The sequence below is a fragment of the Squalius cephalus genome (genome assembly GCF_949319135.1).
Source record: "Squalius cephalus genome assembly, chromosome: 10".
Classification (NCBI taxonomy): domain Eukaryota; kingdom Metazoa; phylum Chordata; class Actinopteri; order Cypriniformes; family Leuciscidae; genus Squalius; species Squalius cephalus.
In genome coordinates this window covers 15656699-15675947 of record NC_137131.1, presented here as the reverse complement: position 1 = coordinate 15675947, position 19249 = coordinate 15656699, and the positions used below count along the sequence as shown (strand labels likewise).

Sequence of the window (19249 nt, the reverse complement as noted above, 5' to 3'; positions counted from 1 at the left end):
TATATATTTATTTAACCTGAATATTGTGTATTATAAACTTCAAAGTGAAAATAAACAGTGTTAAGTATGGAAGATAGGAACTAATTTTCCTTTCATTCATCTGAACACTAGCAGAAATAAATGCTGATAAGTGCAAGTAGTCACAGACAGACAGCATTCACGTTTACAGAAAGAATCATGTTTGCCAGAGATCCTGATAGAGAATGATGCACATTTAGTGATGTTCCATTTAAAAGTTATTAAATGGTTTATCATGTTCTGTAAATGTTGTTAATATGAAAAGCAAGTATATACAGTATGTAATAATAAATGGCCATAATTACCTTAGAAATTGTATAACTTGGTCAGTTAGTAGAGGTAGTAGGTGGTATCAGATAAAAAAATTTAAAAAAGAGGTGAAATTGCCTATATTTTTACTCTTTTCTAATAAATCTTATCATTGCATGTACAAAACTCGACATACTGTTCCTATTATCTGTTTCTACTTTACTTTTTTTTACTTCAAAATTAAGAAATTTTGACTTGTATTGTATCTATTAATTGGAAGCCGTGAAGCATGGCCTTCATAATAAATTTTAAAAAGGAAAACATAATGAGTATGACTCAACCCATTGAACTTAAAGCATTCACAACTACATGTTGATAGAATGAATTGTATAAGCATGAATGCAGTTGAATGCAGTCAAACTTGAATCAGGTCAGGTTCTGTGATGTACCTTGAAGACCATTACAATGTCCAGTCAGTTTCAAACAGCAAACAATGACATGAAAACTTTAAAACAGAAACACAGTATAGCAGACGTGACGACTAGGCTAAGTAAATTCAATTTTCATCTAAACATCTTCCAGTTGAAATATACAAATAAAAATGCTTTCTCATTCCTAGCTGGAAGGCTTAAAACACTCAAATATTCTTTACAGATTTTCTGACCCTGCTGTAAAGTGAGCTGAAAATGCATATTTAGACAAAGGCCTACCGCAGCTTTGATCTTTGTAATGGTTCTCTCAGTAAAGCTAGTAGGCTGAAATCTCACACTAGCCCTTAAACACTTTCTGGTTTCCTGATCCTTGGACATTTCTACACCTCACTGACCTGAAAAGCATATTTAGAGTTGTACAATGCAGTTTTGACCTTTATAAATAGCCTTTCCAATAAAGTTATAGCAATGATGACCACTGGCATTGACCACAGAGACCACATTGTGTGGGCGATAGAAAATGTAAATATTCTCCTGCCAAACTTCATGTTGATACATTTAATGTTTGTGTAAACTGTTGATTAATATTTATTTTATTTTTTGTATATATTTTAATTTAAGAAAAACTTTTAATCACTACACAACTTGGTCTCTGATAAAGAGATATCAGATAAATAATATCTGATAAGATATCTTATCTTACTGATAAAGAACTTGAATATGCCTCTGGTGCACTGAGAAGTGTCAGGAATCTGAAGTGCGGATTACTTAGTGGAAAACCAGGCATTAAGAAAAATGACTTTGAGCACAGTCAATAGAGCACACTCTTATCCTAAGATTAAACATCCAGAGGCTAAAGTTCTACAGTATGTGCAAAGCTGATGTAGTCTCTGCCCCCAAATGACACCAACTTGTTAATTGACATCTAGTCATGGAAGTAATGCCTTTAGGGCTGTATTTAATTGCATTTCTGAATTTCTCTGCATATTGCATCTGTCATTAGCAGCTACTTGTACGTGTATATTTGTTGCAGCAGATAAAAGGTCAAACAAACATTGAAATAATTGTGTAAAAATTGCTCATATCATCCTGAACACTAAAAATGCTTGCTGACTGACTTGAACAAACTCAGGGTTGCGAATTAAACATTTAAGGTCACATGTAGTCATTTTGTTCTACTTTATTTTATTAGTCATTTATATTACCTTTATATATTTATTCATTTAAACTCTGCGTAATAATAATTGATGAACTAAAATTGTACATGTGTGATCGATTAAGGGTATAATAATTACATAAATAATATCTAAATCATACAAATGTATTATTCTAAATAAGCATTACTAAAAGCCAGAGACGATTTTGACTTTAAAAATCATTTGCTATGTAGTGACCTTTAATTTGGAGTAGAAACAGGTGGAGTGACTTTATCCTTTGCTCACAGCTGATTGGTCCATAATTCGTTTTGCAACCTCTTCCCTGGAACATAACCTGCCCCGGACCAGGTTAGCCGTACTATGGCGATGAACACTGCTAAAAGCCAAACCACTTTCATGGAGTCTAAAATGCAGGGTTGGCACAAACTAAACTGAAACATACCTGGCTAGCCACCTGGCCATGGTATAGGCCCCAGAACACATAAATTAAAAATAGGAAAACACATGGCCTTTATCTGAGTTATAATAATAATGATAATAATAATACACTTTACTTTATATAGCGCCTTTAAAGCAGCTTCTCAAGGCACTTTACACAATAAAAAGAATACAAGGAAAAAAAAATACACAGATAGAAATACAAAGCATACAAAACAACGACAACAACAAAAACCCACACTAGAATACAAAATAGTTAAAACCATCAAGAAAATGTTAACCCCCAAAAATTTGTTTTTAGATTAGATTTAAAAAAGCTTAAATTCTCTACTATGAGTTCCAGAGTCTAGGATCATAGGATGAGAAAGCCCGGTCCCCTACAGATCGCAAACATGTTTTACATGGAACAGCAAGCAAGCCAGCTTTAGAGGAGTGCAAATGACGCTTAGGAATATATAAAGTTAAAAGCGCAGACAGATACTGAGGGGCCTTATACTGTTAAGCATAAGGATTTTAACATCAATGCGGAACCTGACTGGGAGCCAGTGCAAGGACTTCAAAGTTGGAGTGATGTGTTCATTTCTCCTGACACCAGTCAGGATCCTAGCAGCAGAATTTTGCACACACTGCAATTTGTTGAGTGTGGTTTTAGGAACCCCAGCAAGAAGTGCATTGCAGTGGTCAATGCAGGAAAAACAAAACTATATTGATAAGCCTTTCAGTCATAGGAAATAGATTGCATGTTTTTATGAATACTTTTATCAGTACTTTTATCATTACAATAGAATAATCTGACAGTAGTCATTGAGTGCTGCTGTCCATCAACATATTATTGTACAAGGTTTGTTTCTTTTGGTGACCAATTTAACTAAAAATAATAACTTGGAAGTGTGTATGCTCCTAAACAAAACATTTTGGACATTGAGAAAATAATCTATTTAAAGAGTTTTCCTTTTCCATATCTTGCTTCCATAGTTGTATTTTCATGTGTGGAGGGAAGGTCAGAACCTCACACCCGTTCTTCTCTCCATGCATTTATTAACACCTAGTCTGGTATCAACAAAGGCACAGGAAAGAGACAGATGAAGCATGAAACCAAATAAATACACAATTATGATCATATATGATTTGTCTACATTCTTTAAGCAATCTCTGGTATTTCCCATAAACATAGGTGCATTTGTTATCACAATGGTTAGCATAAGTAGCCTTTAGCATCGCATATAAATATATTTCTACCTCATTCTGTAATCAGAACACAATCTGAAGTTATTTCATAAACACTAGTGTCTGAAAGTAGGTTTTGAGCTGAAAATTGTTTTAAATGTCTTAAATTTTGAGGTTAGCTAGTAGCCTGGTATGATAGGAAATGAGCAGCAGTGCTGACCCTCTCCTGACTCAGGTAAACTCTGCCTTTGTTCATGACCACTGCTCAAGCCCTAGTTACCCTAAGGTATTTGGCGGGTCAAAAAAACCCTGGCAGTTGGCCCCGATAAGGCCCAATCAAGCCCCGGAAGTGACAGTGTAAATGCGACTGGCCCCCACTAGCATGGTCGCCTTTGGCCCAACAGTGTAAACACGGCTATTGAAAGCAGCAGGCCCAGACGGCGTTTAACCAGCCTGTCTGAAATCCTGCCTTGATCAGCTGGCCCCTATCTTCACAAAGACCTTCAACAGACCACTGGAGCTATGCAAAGTCCCTTCCTGCCTCAAATGCTCCACCATCATCCCCATCCCAAAGAAACCCAAAATCACTGTACTGAATGACTACAGACCCGTTGCTGCATGTCAACATGTCCATTAGTCAACATGGGACTGCACTACATCCTGTAACATCTCATCAGACTTGGGACTTATGTGAGGATCCTGTTTGTGGACTTTGGCTTGGCTTTCAACACCATCATCCCAACACTCCTCCAGACCAAACTAAGCCAGCTCTCTGTTCCTAGCTCCATGCTCCATCTGTCAAGGTATCATCAGCTTTCAGACAGCTAGGCAACAGCTAGTGAGATTGGGAAAATTCACGTCCAACACTTGTACAATAAGCACTGCCCCCCCCCCCCCCCCCCACTGGGATGTGTGCTCTCCACACTGTTCTTCTCCCTCAACACCATTGACTGCACTGCAAAAGACCCCTCTGTCAAGTTACTGAAGATTGCAGACGACACCACATTCATCGACCTCATCCAGGACAGTGACAAGTCTGCTTTCAGACAGGAGGTTAAAGAGCTGTCTGTCTGGTGCAGTCACAACAACCTGGAGCTTAACACGCTCAAAACAGTGGAGATGATTGTGGACTTTAGGAGAAACCCCCCCAGCACTCCCCCCACTCACCATAATGAACAGCACTGTGGCAACAGTGGAGTCATTCAGGCTCCTAGGCACTACCATCTCTCAGGACTTGAAATGGGACACTCATATAGGCTCCATTGTGGAAAAAGGCTGAGAAAGTTGAATCTGTCACAGGAGCCGCTTCTGCAGTTCTACTCTGCAGTCATAGAGTCTGTCCTCTGCACTGTTACTGTCTGATTCGGCCCGGCCACCAAATCAGACCTGAGAAGACTACAGAGGATAGTCTGGACTGCTGGAAGAATCATCGCTACACCCCTTCCCACTCTCCAAGAACTGCACTCATCCAGATTGAGTAAAAGAGCTGGTAAAAATCACTCTGGACACCTAACATCCAGGCCACTTCCTCTTTGAACTGTTGCCGTCTGGTCATAAGAGCACTGTACACTATTTATACTCATATTTATACCATACCTCTTATTCACATTCCCTTGCATTGTATATAACAAACCTGTACAAAAATGTATTGTCTATTTTGTATATTGTGTATTTTTTATATATTTATTTGTATTAAATTATTTTATTTTTATTATCTGTCTTATTATCCGCTGTAATTCTGTGTGTACACTGGAAGCTTCTATCACCTAGACAAATTCCTTGTATGTGTAAGCATACTTGCCAATAAAGATCATTCTGATTCTGAAGTAAAAGTTCAGCGGATGCAGCTGATTTCAAAAGGCAAAGTGGTAACACACTTTAGATTAGGGAACACTATTCAGTTGCTTATTAGCATGCATATTACTAGCATATAGGCTGCTTATTAGTACTTACTATTAAAAACATATTAAGTACTTATTCTGCATGACCAGATCCCTTAACCCTTCCTCATGCCTAACCACTACAACAACTACCTCACTAACTACCAATAAGCAGTAGGAGTTTATTGAGGGAAAACTCCTAGTTAATAGGAGTTAGTTCATATATTTTCCATAATCTAAAGTGTTACCAACAAAGCTTTAGTTAGCTTTTATGAGTTCATAGAGCTGCCAAGCTGAATTGAAATATTATGGCTGCTGTTCTAATCTCATTCCAAAATCATTCCAAAGAAAGATTACAGAAAGTCAAAAGCATTTATTATACTATAAATACTTTTTTGTGTGTGTGCATATATTTATGTGCATGTTTGTGTAGGCATGTGTTTGTGGGTGGTTGACAAGGCACGGTTATTTAAATGTCCAGAATTTTAAAATGAACATCACTATGAGCATATGGTGTGACAGAATGGTTTCTCTCAGATTTATGCTGTAATAAATACTATGGAAATAAATCCCAATTTAGACCTAAAATATCTTAAAGGAACAAAGTGTTAAACACAAGTCAAGCTCTATCGACGCCATCTGTGCTCTGCTGTCAATTAGTGAAAATAATGTCAGCTCGCCAATGTTGTCTATGGAAAATTTTCCCATTCAATAATAAGGCTTAGCTGGTCAGTGGCAATAATAAAACAACACAAACTGAAGATTAATGGATGAGTGTTAGATTCACCAGCGTTAAAATGGTTCTCACAATAAATAAAAATAAACCCGCTGAGGATTATTAAGATGAAGATGAATAGAAGAATAAGGCATTAATTCACAATTATCCCTTACAGATGAGAGACTAAAGAAAAAAACCTTTTTATATATTTATATCTCAATATATTTATGTCTGTCTATCTATGTATCTAACAATCATTTTAATTATCAAATAAAAAAACTATTTAAAATCATTGTGATATTCACATATTGTTTCATTTTATATAGCTGAAATTATTGTGTATACTGTGAATATTCACATCTTGCTTTATACCAAATATAGCACAAAGAAAGAAGACTGCTGCCTCTGTGTGTAATGGAAAGAAAATAGCCAGACATCATCCCAGAGGAGACCATTTCTGGGGTTTATACGCCACTGTGGAAGTCTTTCTGTCAGTGATTTGATTCTCTTTTTCATTCTCTCCCAACTTCTGTCACTTCTGTCTTCTTAAGTTTCTGTGAAAAACACAGCCAGTTATCTTTTTGTCCAGCCATTTCATGTAATCTCTCTCACATGCTTCCATTGTTTCTAGCCCAATTTCCTTCTCTCATCCTCCCACTCTCAGTTTCCATCCGTCACCATCTCTCATTATTTACTGAGAAAGTGCACGGAGAAACGTAAAAGCAGAGACACGGCAAACAGAAGGTCCCTGGAGCAGCACTTGTTCTGCAACAAATATTCTGAGATCATTACCTTTGAGCCAGCTCCTCCAGCAATTTGAAGTCACCGGTGGGAAGAGGACAAGGTGCTTTGAAACTACAGTATGCTTTCCAACTAATTACAAGGTGTTTTCTGAGAATCCTCCCAAGTGGAATTGTCTATCAGCCATCCATTTTACTGCCTCCCACCTGCTCTTTCAAATCCTAGTATTTCTGTGCCTTTCATCACATGTGCTTTTTTAATCCTGTTCTCTATTAAACTTACCAACGTTTCATCTCATGTACTGGTGAACACCAGATGGTTCAAGTTGGCATATCTGACAGTATGAAGAAAAAAATAATAATTTAATACAACAATTCTTGTTCCATCATAGCAGGGGTCTTCAACAGGGGGTCTGCGAGCGGTACTAAAAGGGGTCTGCCAATTATTCCTTTCGTGAAGAAATAAAAAAATATATATATAATATCAAGTTAACTTCAATCACAGCTTAAGTTTAACATTTTTATTGCCCTGCCAATATCAAGTAAAATTGGAATGTAATGTACAAGTATATGACTCTGTACATCAATAATAATTACTGATTTGTGTAAAAATGATTGGTAACACTTTATGGGGAACACATATTAACTATTAACTACAACTTTTGCCTCAATAAACTCCTAATTTACTGCGTATTAATAGTTAGTAAAGTAGTTTTTGTAGCGTTTAAGTTTAGGTATTGGGTAGGATTAAGGGATGTAGAATATGATCATGCAGAATAAGGCATTAATATGTGCTTTATAAGTACTAATAAACAGCCAATATTCTAGTAATATACATACTAATAAGCAACTAGTTAATAGTGAGAATTGAACCCTGAAATAAAGTGTTACCAAATTATTATATTACTTTATATTTTATACAACAGCTTGTTCTGGTTCTCGAATTTGATTGGCTGAAAGCCTTTTCCAGCCATGCAAATTCTACCAGTATCACCAATGGAACCGTTTCACCGTTTGTATCACTCCGCTTGCAGAATTTCTCAGAGCAAGTGTCATGGCTGACGAGCAAATCCATCCAAATTTTTTTTGTTGTGTCACGGAATAGTTTTTTAGACGAGAATGTAGTTATTTAGACCTCAAATATGCGACTTATGTATAAACAGTGGCTATTTTCGGAGATGTGAGCTCTAGACCGTCAGCCACCGTTCACCGCTCATGTACCCACCGAGAACACCTTGATCTCGGCCATTCCTTTGGGAATTTGCCGCTGGCTCTTATGTAGATATGGTTTAAACATGAGGTATAATTCAAAATGAATTATACCTCAGGGTCTTTTTTGCTGTTACTTGTTCCGGGCAAATCGATTTTGGTAAGGGCAAAGTTAAGTTTCATAACTTTATATTTTTATTAAACTGAAATCCTGTACCATAACTAGAGGGCTGCTTTTGAACTTTTGACTGAACTATTTTCTTATGTTTATTTCCTATTGTAACTTATTTTACTTTTATAATGGTTAATATTGTTTATTTAAATATTATTTTTCAATACATAATATTTTATATAAATAACATGTCGTATTTGGTATTGAAAGGGTCCATTAGTGATTGTGATTTCGACTAGAGTGAAAGTTACATTATTGCTCCATTAGATGGCATAAAAAACCATCTTTATGAGTGAGTCAGTAGCAAAGACTTTTATACTGAAAGGGACTGAAACAAGGTTGTAAACAAGGACGTTGTTTTTACTTTAAACAACACCTTATAATCTTAACTTGCACTGACTAGAGACATCATGGGGAATCCCCTTAATTGTTAAAAGGACAAAGACAAGGATATCACTTTCCTCAGCGGACATTCAAACTGATGTTGTGATTATGAATGTAAGATTGACTTGAAGATTATCAGATGAAGATAAAGCACTCACTTAGTCGATCTCTCTCATAATACTCTACTCTACACAATACAATAAGCTTCAGTGAAGCGCCTCAACATTCCTTCATTACTAGTTCTAAAGTGATGTTTTAGAATTAGTAACGAAGGTTTGGGCTCAACTGGTAAACTGTCAATTTGAGATTAGAATCCGTGGCGGAAGGAAGTATTTCCGCACAAAATAGGGTTTTTAGAGACACTCTGTTGTTGTTCCTTATTTATTTGTGCCGTCAAGCTGTTGTATAAACGCAATATCACACACGTAGACGTGCGCTATGGCTCTAGATCACCACAGCTGTGACTGCCTACAGCCGAATCACAGGCATGTTGATATAGAGCGATATTTCTTTGTGTGATATTGCTCATATAGCTTTTACACTGCATGCAAGAGGGTATCCCTGCTCTGGCTCTCTATCGACCAAGTTTTTGGATTGAAAATCTTTAAAACACACACACACACATTCACATCACTATATGACAAACCCAAAACAATAGCCTGACAACATCATGAAATATTCAACAAAACTAGGGCACGATTTCCATGGACAGCTCCAAATGACACACTAGGTACACCTGGGAACAGCATGCCAAGCTGTTAGTTCTTCCCAGCAATTGACATTGTGATATAGTGAATTGGCTGGCAGAGAAGCATTCAACATCTGGCCCAGCAGAACCTGAGCAGCATTGGCATGATTTTGGGCACAGTCTCACAGGAACATGCTTTGGGTTCCGACACACATTCAAACACTTAAACAAAGAAATTTTAATGAAAAACCATTCTCATAACAGCCACCAGCACTATGCGTGTTCATAAAAAAGGAAGACTGTGTAACAAATCCTAGTTCAGCCAGCGTTCAGATCAAATATGCTGTCACAAGAGAATAAGCATGAGGGTCACAAAGGCTTTAACTGTTTTTGCAACAAATTTCAGTGGATGGCATTAAATGCAGACTTAGTATGTCAGTTAAGGTTTGGTTTGTACTGCATAGTTGGCACATTTTTAATATCCTAGACAAAATTGCATAGAGACATATACAGTATATAGTGTTCACACTCTTATGACCAGCTCTCTTAGGTTGTACAGTACATTAAACAGCAATGTACTTTTGTTCGGGTTTGTATCTCAAAGAGGTGCTAGAAATATGAGGCCTAAAATATCTAAGATTGCACTTTATTTTACAGTATATGTACTTACCAGTGTACCTAAGAAAATACTGGGTAATATAAGGTAACTATAGGGGTTAAGGTTAGGTTTAGGGGTAGGTTATTACCCATATTTGTAATTACTGTAATAAGTGCATTATATGCACATGGGGAACAGGACAGTAAAATAAAGTGCTACCTATTTAAGTATCCTTTGTACATTGAGCCAATATATTTTTATGTCTCTTATAATAAACAAAATTGCATAATATTGTTCAAAAGTTTGGGGTCAGTAAGACAAAAAAATCATACTTTTATTCAGCAAGGGTGTATTTAATTGATCAAATGTGACAGTATTTATAATGTTTTATAAAAAAAGATAGAGATTTCTATTTCAAATAAATGTTGCTCTTTTGAACATTCTATATTCATCAAAGAATCCTGGGGGAAAATGCATCACAGTTTCCACAAAAATATTAAAGGAGAACTCCGGTCAATTTTAACATTGAGCTCATTTTTTTGTACATTTGGAGTGCTGTCAATACAGAGAACAACGACAAAAATCGGTGTTGCCTACACCATGTTATCCTCTTTTTAAAATTTGCAGATGTGAAAATTAGATGTGAAAAATTTAAATTAGATGTGAAAGATATGAATAAAAGTGATGTTAATTCAGCCAGTGCACATACCTGTATTTACTTCCTGTTTTCGGTCGAAGTCCACAGTAGTCGATTGTCGAGTTCACGCGCATAGGTTTAGTTACCTATGATCACTCGCGTGAACTCGACAATCGACTACTGTGGACTTCGACCGAAAACAGGAAGAAAATACAGGTATGTGCGCTGGCTGAATTAACATCACTTTTATTCATATCTTTCACATCTACTGCAGTCAGATTCACCCGTGTTCACTCTGAAGGAATCACTCACATGGCTGGGCACTTGTAATGACACCTCAAGGATGTTAAAGCTACACTGTGTAACTTTTTTAGTTGATTCTTAGCAAAAAACACTTAGTTCTTTCAAAAATATATGTGCTCATTAATGTATATTTACTTCTTTCAAGTAATAAAGTATTCTCTTAAGTTTATAATCTGCCATTGAAAGTACATACGGGTGAGGGGTTCGAATGCCGGTCGCCATGTTGCCCCTCCATCTTGAAACTACATTAGCCAAAGAGGGACATACCTGTAAATTCAAGCTTCGCCTTTTGCGTTTTTCACTCAGTGACACCGTGACGAATGCGAGGGGGAGATTACTCGCGAGCTCGCGAGTGCCGGCAGATTTGAAAGATAGTGTGGTGTGTGTGTGTGTGTGTGTGCGTGTGTGCTCACACTTGAAAGAAAGAATTAAAACGTCAACGCGACAGACAAATCAGCAAGACCATAGTCAATACTGGAGTAACTTTTCCCAGATGGAAAGAGCTCATGAGGAGAAAAGATTTTAAAACGGACGCCGAGGTTGCCTGCTTTCTTCTCGACAGGTAATTCAGCCTGTTGTAATTCATTTGTGTAAATTCGAAGTTTTATAGTTGCTTGTCTAACCATAGCATGGTTGTGCATAACGCCAGAACGAACGACCTCTAGTATAACTTCATCCTCGCGTCAATGGTGAAAAAGTATTGTTTACCTTGTAACATAAATCTGTGCTGCATAAAAAATCATTTTTTTACAGTCTATGGCTGCGACGGATCACAGGTGATGAATAGTTTTAAAGGCGCAATTTTTTAAGCTATATAAAAAAAAGGACAAGGTAAATTTTAGTTATTTTTAATTGCTTTTACTTTGTACACATTGTAACGTTAGCCTAATCTGATTATGCTGGGATAGCCGATTCCAAGGGTGACGTTTACCTCCTGACATCTGTCCTGTAGTTTTATTCATTTTAGACGTATTGTTTATTATTGTCATGGACGAAGTCGATAACTGGAAGCCATGTTAATCTTGGAATAATACGGCCACCGTAGGAGTTAAAACGCCCTCGGAATTGAGAGGAACAGAAACAAATATTCACTGGGTAGTCATATACAATTTCACCGCTAGATGGGGGAAAATATCACACAGTGTAGCTTTAAGAGGCTAAAAGCAGGTTTAAAACTTGCCCCATTGAAGTCAACAGGGTGCACATTTTAAAAAGAGGATAACATGGTGTAGGCAACACCGATTTTTGTCGTTGTTCTCTGTACTGACAGCACTCCAAATTTACAAAAAAATGAGCTCAATGTTAAAATTGACCGGAGTTCTCCTTTAAGCAGCACAACATTGTTTTCAACATTGATAGCAATCAGCATATTAGAATGATTCCATTGTTTCAGCATATTATAATGATTTCTGAAGGATCATGTTACACTGAAGACAGTGGTAAAAATGACATTTAAATATTAAAATAGAAAATAATTATTTTAGATTGTAATAATACATTTTTACTATAGAGTTGATCAAATAAATGCAGCATTGTTGCACATAATAGTCTTATCTTATCTTATCTTATAAAATCTTTCAATCCCAATCTTTTGAATGTTAGTGTGTGTGTGTGTGTGTGTGTGTGTGTGTGTGTGTGTGTGTGTGTGTGTGTGTGTGTGTGTGTGTGTGTGTGTGTGTGTGTGTGTGTGTGTGTGTGTGTGTGTCTGTGTGTGTGTGTGTGTGTGTGTGTGTGTGTGTGTGTGTGTGTGTGTTTATTTTATTTTATTTAGTATACAGTATACTCAGTGCCTGTGGCCATCCAGAGCCCATGTATGACTAAGGGAAATTTTATTTTTATAAAATCTGTACAATCACAATTCCCAAATAAACCATCTAGGAGCAGCTTTCTCATTCTATAATCTATTAAAGGTTATAATAGCAGAACTGAAACCATATAAATTCTCAAAGGCCACACATGCAAGCATCAAATGGAGCAGCTTGGCCAGCCTCATCATGATGTATTAGCTCCTTCCAGACACCCTGTGGAAAAAACAGGTTTCCTCTCTCCGCACACACACACACAATGAGCCTATAAGTCACCACAGAGTAAAACATGACACAGCCGCTATACACCATACTATGTGCCCTCCTCCATTTTCTCTATGATTAAAAAGCTAAGTGGATGGATTTTGGATTTAATTGTCCACATAAAGGATCTGAAGCTTTAATTGAATATACTGTTACTATTTTCACCCTGCTGTCTCCTTAAGACCTGACTGATTTAACTACAGACCTTCATTGTAAACAAAGCACGTTTTAGAAACCAATCCCTGCTGCCATTTGACTGTGAATTTTTTCTTTAACATCCACCTTGGTCGTTTTAGTTTCATAATATTCTCTGCGCCACAGATTATATTTTCTTAGGCTTTAGCTCAATTGTGCACATCTCTGCTTCACTCTGCATTTATAGTTTTCTAACAAAGATGATTTAAGCCAAAGCGCGAACCTAGGATTTTATTTTAATTTTTAATCTGAATAACCGGTGCCCTAATTCAGAGGCAGCAAAACCATAGTGAATACAGATTCTTTTGCTTGTTAAAATACTTCCAAGCATTAAAATCTAAAGAGATAATCTGACTCTCCATGGGATCTGAAGCTGCGATAACCACAAATCATCTCAACAGCAGCTTTTCAAATCACTGTCACTGTTAATGCCATGTTGAATCAGGTCAAGCTGGCACTGTGCACTGTGTTCTTACAAAAGAAATCTGTCAATTGATCGGATATGAATGTCATGTACATTCAACACAAACACTAAGCTCAGTGACTCTCAACTAAAAACCACTTTAATCGATAGCAACGAACCACATTATTATTATACAGTTTGTAATGCTGCTTTTTGAGCCTATACAGGGATAATTTATGGTGGTTTATGAAAAGCTATAAAAATATATTTAATTAAATCAATTAAAATGTGGAATGGATCCTTTTCACAGACTGTGATTACGCCTTTTAATGGTCATCAGCATCGTAAATCCTGCAAAGTTATATTTATATAAAGTCCTGCATTTATAATATTACCAGTCAAAACTATATATTAAATGAGTTGCATATTGCCCTAAAGATAGGATTGCATAAGAGCTTCAGTGGGCAAATAAAATAGATTAATCTTGACGTGAAGAATGATCCAATCATTCTGTCTAGAGTAGACTAATGAAAATGCCACTCAAACAGGGGCAAATTTACAGTTGACAAAATGCATCTACTTATCTCATCAAAAGTGAATAAAACTCAGCCTTTTATAGATTTATTGAACTGTGTTACATAAAACTGAGTGGACTGGGGCAAATGCTGAAAAATATCTCCTGGCTAATATGCTGTTCCCAAGGTGCAAAAGACACAACACTTGGTTCAGCACATCTAGAAAAAAATAGGCTAAATAAAACAAGCAATTGCAATGACAAGACATGAGACAATGTTCTAAGGGTCTTTTTTCCAACAAACACCTACGGTCCACATAATGGAAACTGGATTATATTATGTCTTGCTAAAGACCATCAAGTATTTTTGTATAGATGCAAAAAGCTCCAATCTACAGAGAACATGCAGAAAAGAAAGTATGTTACCGTGACTGTATATTTAGAAGAGTGATAGTGGCTTGCGAGAGGAAATGTCTGTTTTTTCACTGTTATGCAAATAAGCAGAACAAAAAATGTTGTAATAGCCATTTCAGTTTGCTAAAACCTTGCAACCACAACCATGAAAGTTTGCATAACATCATCAGTTAATGTGCTCTTCCTTCCTTGAGGCTTGTCAGGCTGTTTGCAATCGAAACTCATTGACTGAAACATTCATTTTGTAATTTCTCTGTCATCGTTTACCCTTTCAGTTATTTCAGAAAAAAAAGTTCAGTGGTTCAAGACAACAAATTTTAGCATTTTACTAAAAAACGAAAAAAGCAGGACATGGACATACAAGTTCATTCTTCAATAGCAGTAAATTTCATATTCTGTGCATTTTTCACATTTGAAACCTGTGCTACAGAAATAACAGGCATGCAAAGTTTCATAACTATTAACTTTGTGGTCACGAAGTAAAAAAAAAAAAGAATACTAAAAGATGAGGAGGAGGGAGGGTCGAGCTAGCCTCCGTTTTGTTTGACAATACTTTGAACGTCAACAAGAAGTGACGTCACCCAACATCGCTTAGAGCACCTTTAATATCACTTCCCTATGTTAAATGTGAGTATAGAGATACTGGTGGCTCCAAGTCCTGTGAAATTTGAGGGCACTCTTTATATCCATCTTCATGCATATGCAAACAGACACAGAATCAAACGCTATAATTAATGTCACACTGACCCTCCTCTCACTGGCCCATGGCCAGGCTCACAATAGGAGTGCATGGCAATGAGGAGGTGCATGAGAGCTGCTGGCAGAGTGCAATGAGACGCACATGCTGCTTTTTGAACCTTATCACCACTGCCTAAACCCCTCCACCTCAATCTCTGCACCAGTTCTGGCCCATTGGTGGAAGGTGTCCTGAGTTGACAAGTCTGATCAGCCTGTCGGGCACAAGGAACGCCAATTCACGCCAATTCTGACTGCGCATAAAGAGCTTGTCCTTGAGGTCCAAAGTAGCAAAACTTAACTGGGAGGCCACTTAAACAATGACCACCTGGCCCTACTCTTCTGGATCAACCCATCCCTTCTGTCTTGAACATTGGATATCACCATATACCTGACTTTTGGCACCCCTTTAGAAGACTCTTCCTTTATATTTGTATATTTGACCAAGAAAAAGAATTTCTGAAGCATGAAACTGTGTCTGTCTTTAATCCCTGCCACACAGTTTACAAGAAACTAATCTCAAGAATAGAGAGGTTTATTCAGTATTCTAGATAATTCTTTTAACAATGGACTGAAATGCTGAAATGTATGGTTTTAATTAACCAAAGTGAACAAACAATCAGGGAGATTGATAACAACTGCCATATGCTACGGTCTAACAGATGATCCTACTGTGTAGCTGAGGTTCTGCACCAACAATTATACATGAGAAATCATAGCACACAGTACAAACTTCAAGAAAAGGCCTAGGATATCTGCTCAGGAAAGCAAACTAGCCAAGTCTGTTACAAATACCTCATAACATAGATGCACAAGCTCACAACACACATTCAGTTGAGTGGGAGATCAAATCCCCACACTCACACAAATACAGACTTTCTTGCAAGTCAAGCATTGAATGTGTTATTCTTGTATGAAATGTATCAAGCAAACCCTTTATCCTCTGTCACTGAGGGTCCATCTGTTCAACCAAGGTATGATTGATTGTCCGTGAGATCATCACAGCAAACATGCTTGTCTCAACAGGGCAAGCAATTATGAGGAAAGCCTCAGAATAGGAGAAAAGCCAAGTAGCATTAGGAGGCCAAACAAAATCACATATTATCTTTCTCATAAACATTCTCCTTCTCTGGAGTTTTGTGAGATATTTAATGCATCAACGGTTTCTAGTATGTGGAATATTCTGACATAAAATAACAATAGTCACCTTTTTTTTTTTTTTTTAAAAAACAACCTTAGAGCAATGTGTATAATAAGAGATCATGTAATTTGATTAACTGATCTTTTTGTATGTGTAAGCATCACCTAAATGGATCTTAAATTTTTCTGTTATTCTAGAAAAAAATATTTGCTATAGTTATGCCTGATATGGGCCTAGAAAATATATGCGTCATATTAATAAGGAGCCTCTGGACTCATGTGAACAGTGATAATAATTTAATTTGAATGTTATTATTTCATCAAGATTGACTACAGAAGGAACTTAAGGTGAAAGAATCTACACTGATAAGTGATAACTAAATTGGACCTATAACAGCTCCCTGTGGAACACCATGCTATGATAAGAGTTTATCAGACTTGTTTGCTAATTCTGATACAATTCTTTTTGAAAGATTCCTGGATAATGCTAAACCGAAGGGCTTTTTTTACACATGAGCAGAAAATATGCAAATATCTTACATGTCAGCAATACAGATCTTCCTACTCGCTGTGTTGAAAAAAAAGTTGCATTGACAATAATGCATGGTGCAGATAATGTGTAACATACATGTGACAGGATTGAAGGGGGAAAGGAGAATTATTCAAGACACAAACGTCTAATGGGGTCATAATAAGAAACCACACACTAATTTACTACAGAAAAAAACATGGAAATATAATGTGGCTGTGTGAAGATTTCATTTTGCTTGGATAAGTCCAACTGAAAGCAAGTACAACTTGAATCTGAGTGCTTGTAACAGATTCAACTAAATCTGACATAAACATTTCTGGTGCATCAGATTAATTGAGAAAAAAAAAAAAACATGCATTTTATATTGTGCATTTTACTGTCACAAACTTCCACTTGGCTCAAATATGTCCTTTTACTTTACTTGCATAATACAACCTAGTTCATAATAAAGACAGCCTAAATCACTCTGAAAAACATTTTTAACAAAATAGTTTATAGACTATATAATGGTTTGCCACATGAGCAATATTGCTTTTGTACTAATTACTAGGCTACCTACTACTTGTTTAGATGGTGCATAGAACATTCAAAAGCAACGTTCCCATAATACTTTGCAAAATGATGAAATACAGAAAAAATTCCTTTAATGTTTTCTCTAACGTTCACATAACCAAGACAAAACGTTTGTGAAATATTTTAAAAAAAATATATATATAGATTTTTTGAACGTTCAGAAATAACGTTTGGGAACGTTAGCAAACCGTTCTTGTAACATTTTTTTTTTTTTTATCTGTGGAGTTCTTTTTCTTTTTTTATTCCCCGCCTTATCGCTGGCTGCCTTTCCATTCTATAGTAGCCTAGGAATTAACTCTTTTGATTCCGACCTAACACTTGGTTACAAAAGACTACAGTGTGCTGCTGTACAAACGGAGACAGAAACAGAATCATACATTTATAAGAACATTACTCAAAAATGACCCATATCATCTATGGAAACCTATTTTTTATAGTTGTTGTTGTAAATAAAAAACCGCTGTTGTGAGCGTTAGTATCAAATCTAGCAGAGCAACTTAATCAGAGATCACTGAATAATCCTGATGAACAGCCCTCAGCATCCCAACTGAGAATCCGGAGATGAAAACACACACTCCGTTTTCAAAATATAGCCTAACACTCTAATATCAAAAATAAAGGCAGCAGTGTAATGAACAGAACAAAAGCAGGAACAAGCATTTGAAAATAACATTCTCACCTCAAATACGGATCCACTTTATTGCACGTGGGAGACAAAAGAGGCACAAAAGGATCCCGTTTTAAACTCGTGATCTGTTACACGAGTGATGTCCCGTTGTGTTTTTGTGTGTATAACCCATGGGGTGGATCAGAACCGTCAATGAATAAGAACCAGCATCTTCTGTCCCGGTATCGAAACCCGCTCCGCTTCTGTCCTTCAACGCTGTCAATCTCAGACAGTCTGAACTAGTACACGGGGTCCGTACAGAAACGAGCAATCCAACTACAATAATAATCATAAAAAAAGATGCTGGTAATGTATTCGGTTTTTGTCTCGCTTTGGCAAGATGCAGGCGGTTTTTTAACGCGCACCAGGCTTGCGCTTTCGTTCTAGGGGCTGAGCGTTCACTGTGCCTGTCAAAAGCAGAGGAGGATCTCCAATACGAGAGCGCTTATATACACTGAGACGTGGGATGCGTGTGATTAAGTCACTCGATGGGGGGATGAATGCTCAATTTATTGCATTTATTTTATGTTCGTCTCCAGGCATTGGTTCAAATAGAACATTTGTCCTTGAGTCATTACCACAGCCATGGTTGAGACTGGGGATAGTGTCACTTTTTACGACAGTTAATGTTTTTTTCAGGGTGAGCTGTTTCTGAAAGTCAGTTTTATTTCAGGTGCATACATTTAAGCCTTGCATGCAGCAACAACAACAACAAAAAAACTCTTTCTTGAACATTTCTACCCTGCTTAGGAAAATAGATACAGTTCAGTTAACACGCATTGACCTTGGGTGACAGCAAGTCTCAAATAAGGCTTTGTCATCACATTGGGAACCTACAATCAAAGAGAATAATACAGACAAATGATTAGTTTTAACGCAATTATGAAAAACAAAATTTATTAAACAGCAAAAAATGTTTTTACTTAAGTGTTCTTGTATTACATGTACTTACCATAGTAATAACAGTAAATTATGCATAATTACATGCAACTAACCAAATCCTAATCCTAATCCTACATGTAGTTGCTTAATATTACTCAGTACTTAATTACACTGTAACAATGACACCTTAAATAAAGTATTAAACATTCATTCATTATATTATGTTATATTATGGCCTGGTTTCACAGAAAGGGCTTAGATTAAGCCATGGTTAGGCCTTAGTTCAATTAGAACATTAATAGCTTTTATAAACATGCCTTAGAAAAAAATTACTGG

General features: G+C 36.7%; 1 protein-coding gene across 1 annotated transcript in view; it reads right to left on the bottom strand.

Moving 5' to 3' along the window:
* Positions 1-18444, bottom strand: part of pde4ba (phosphodiesterase 4B, cAMP-specific a) — a 162452-nt gene extending 144008 nt beyond the window's left edge. The window contains exon 1 of the mRNA XM_079883659.1: positions 18044-18444. The gene's annotated coding sequence lies outside the window, so the exon portion shown is untranslated. The remainder of the gene's footprint in view (positions 1-18043) is intronic.
* Between the last annotated feature and the right edge of the window lie 805 nt (positions 18445-19249).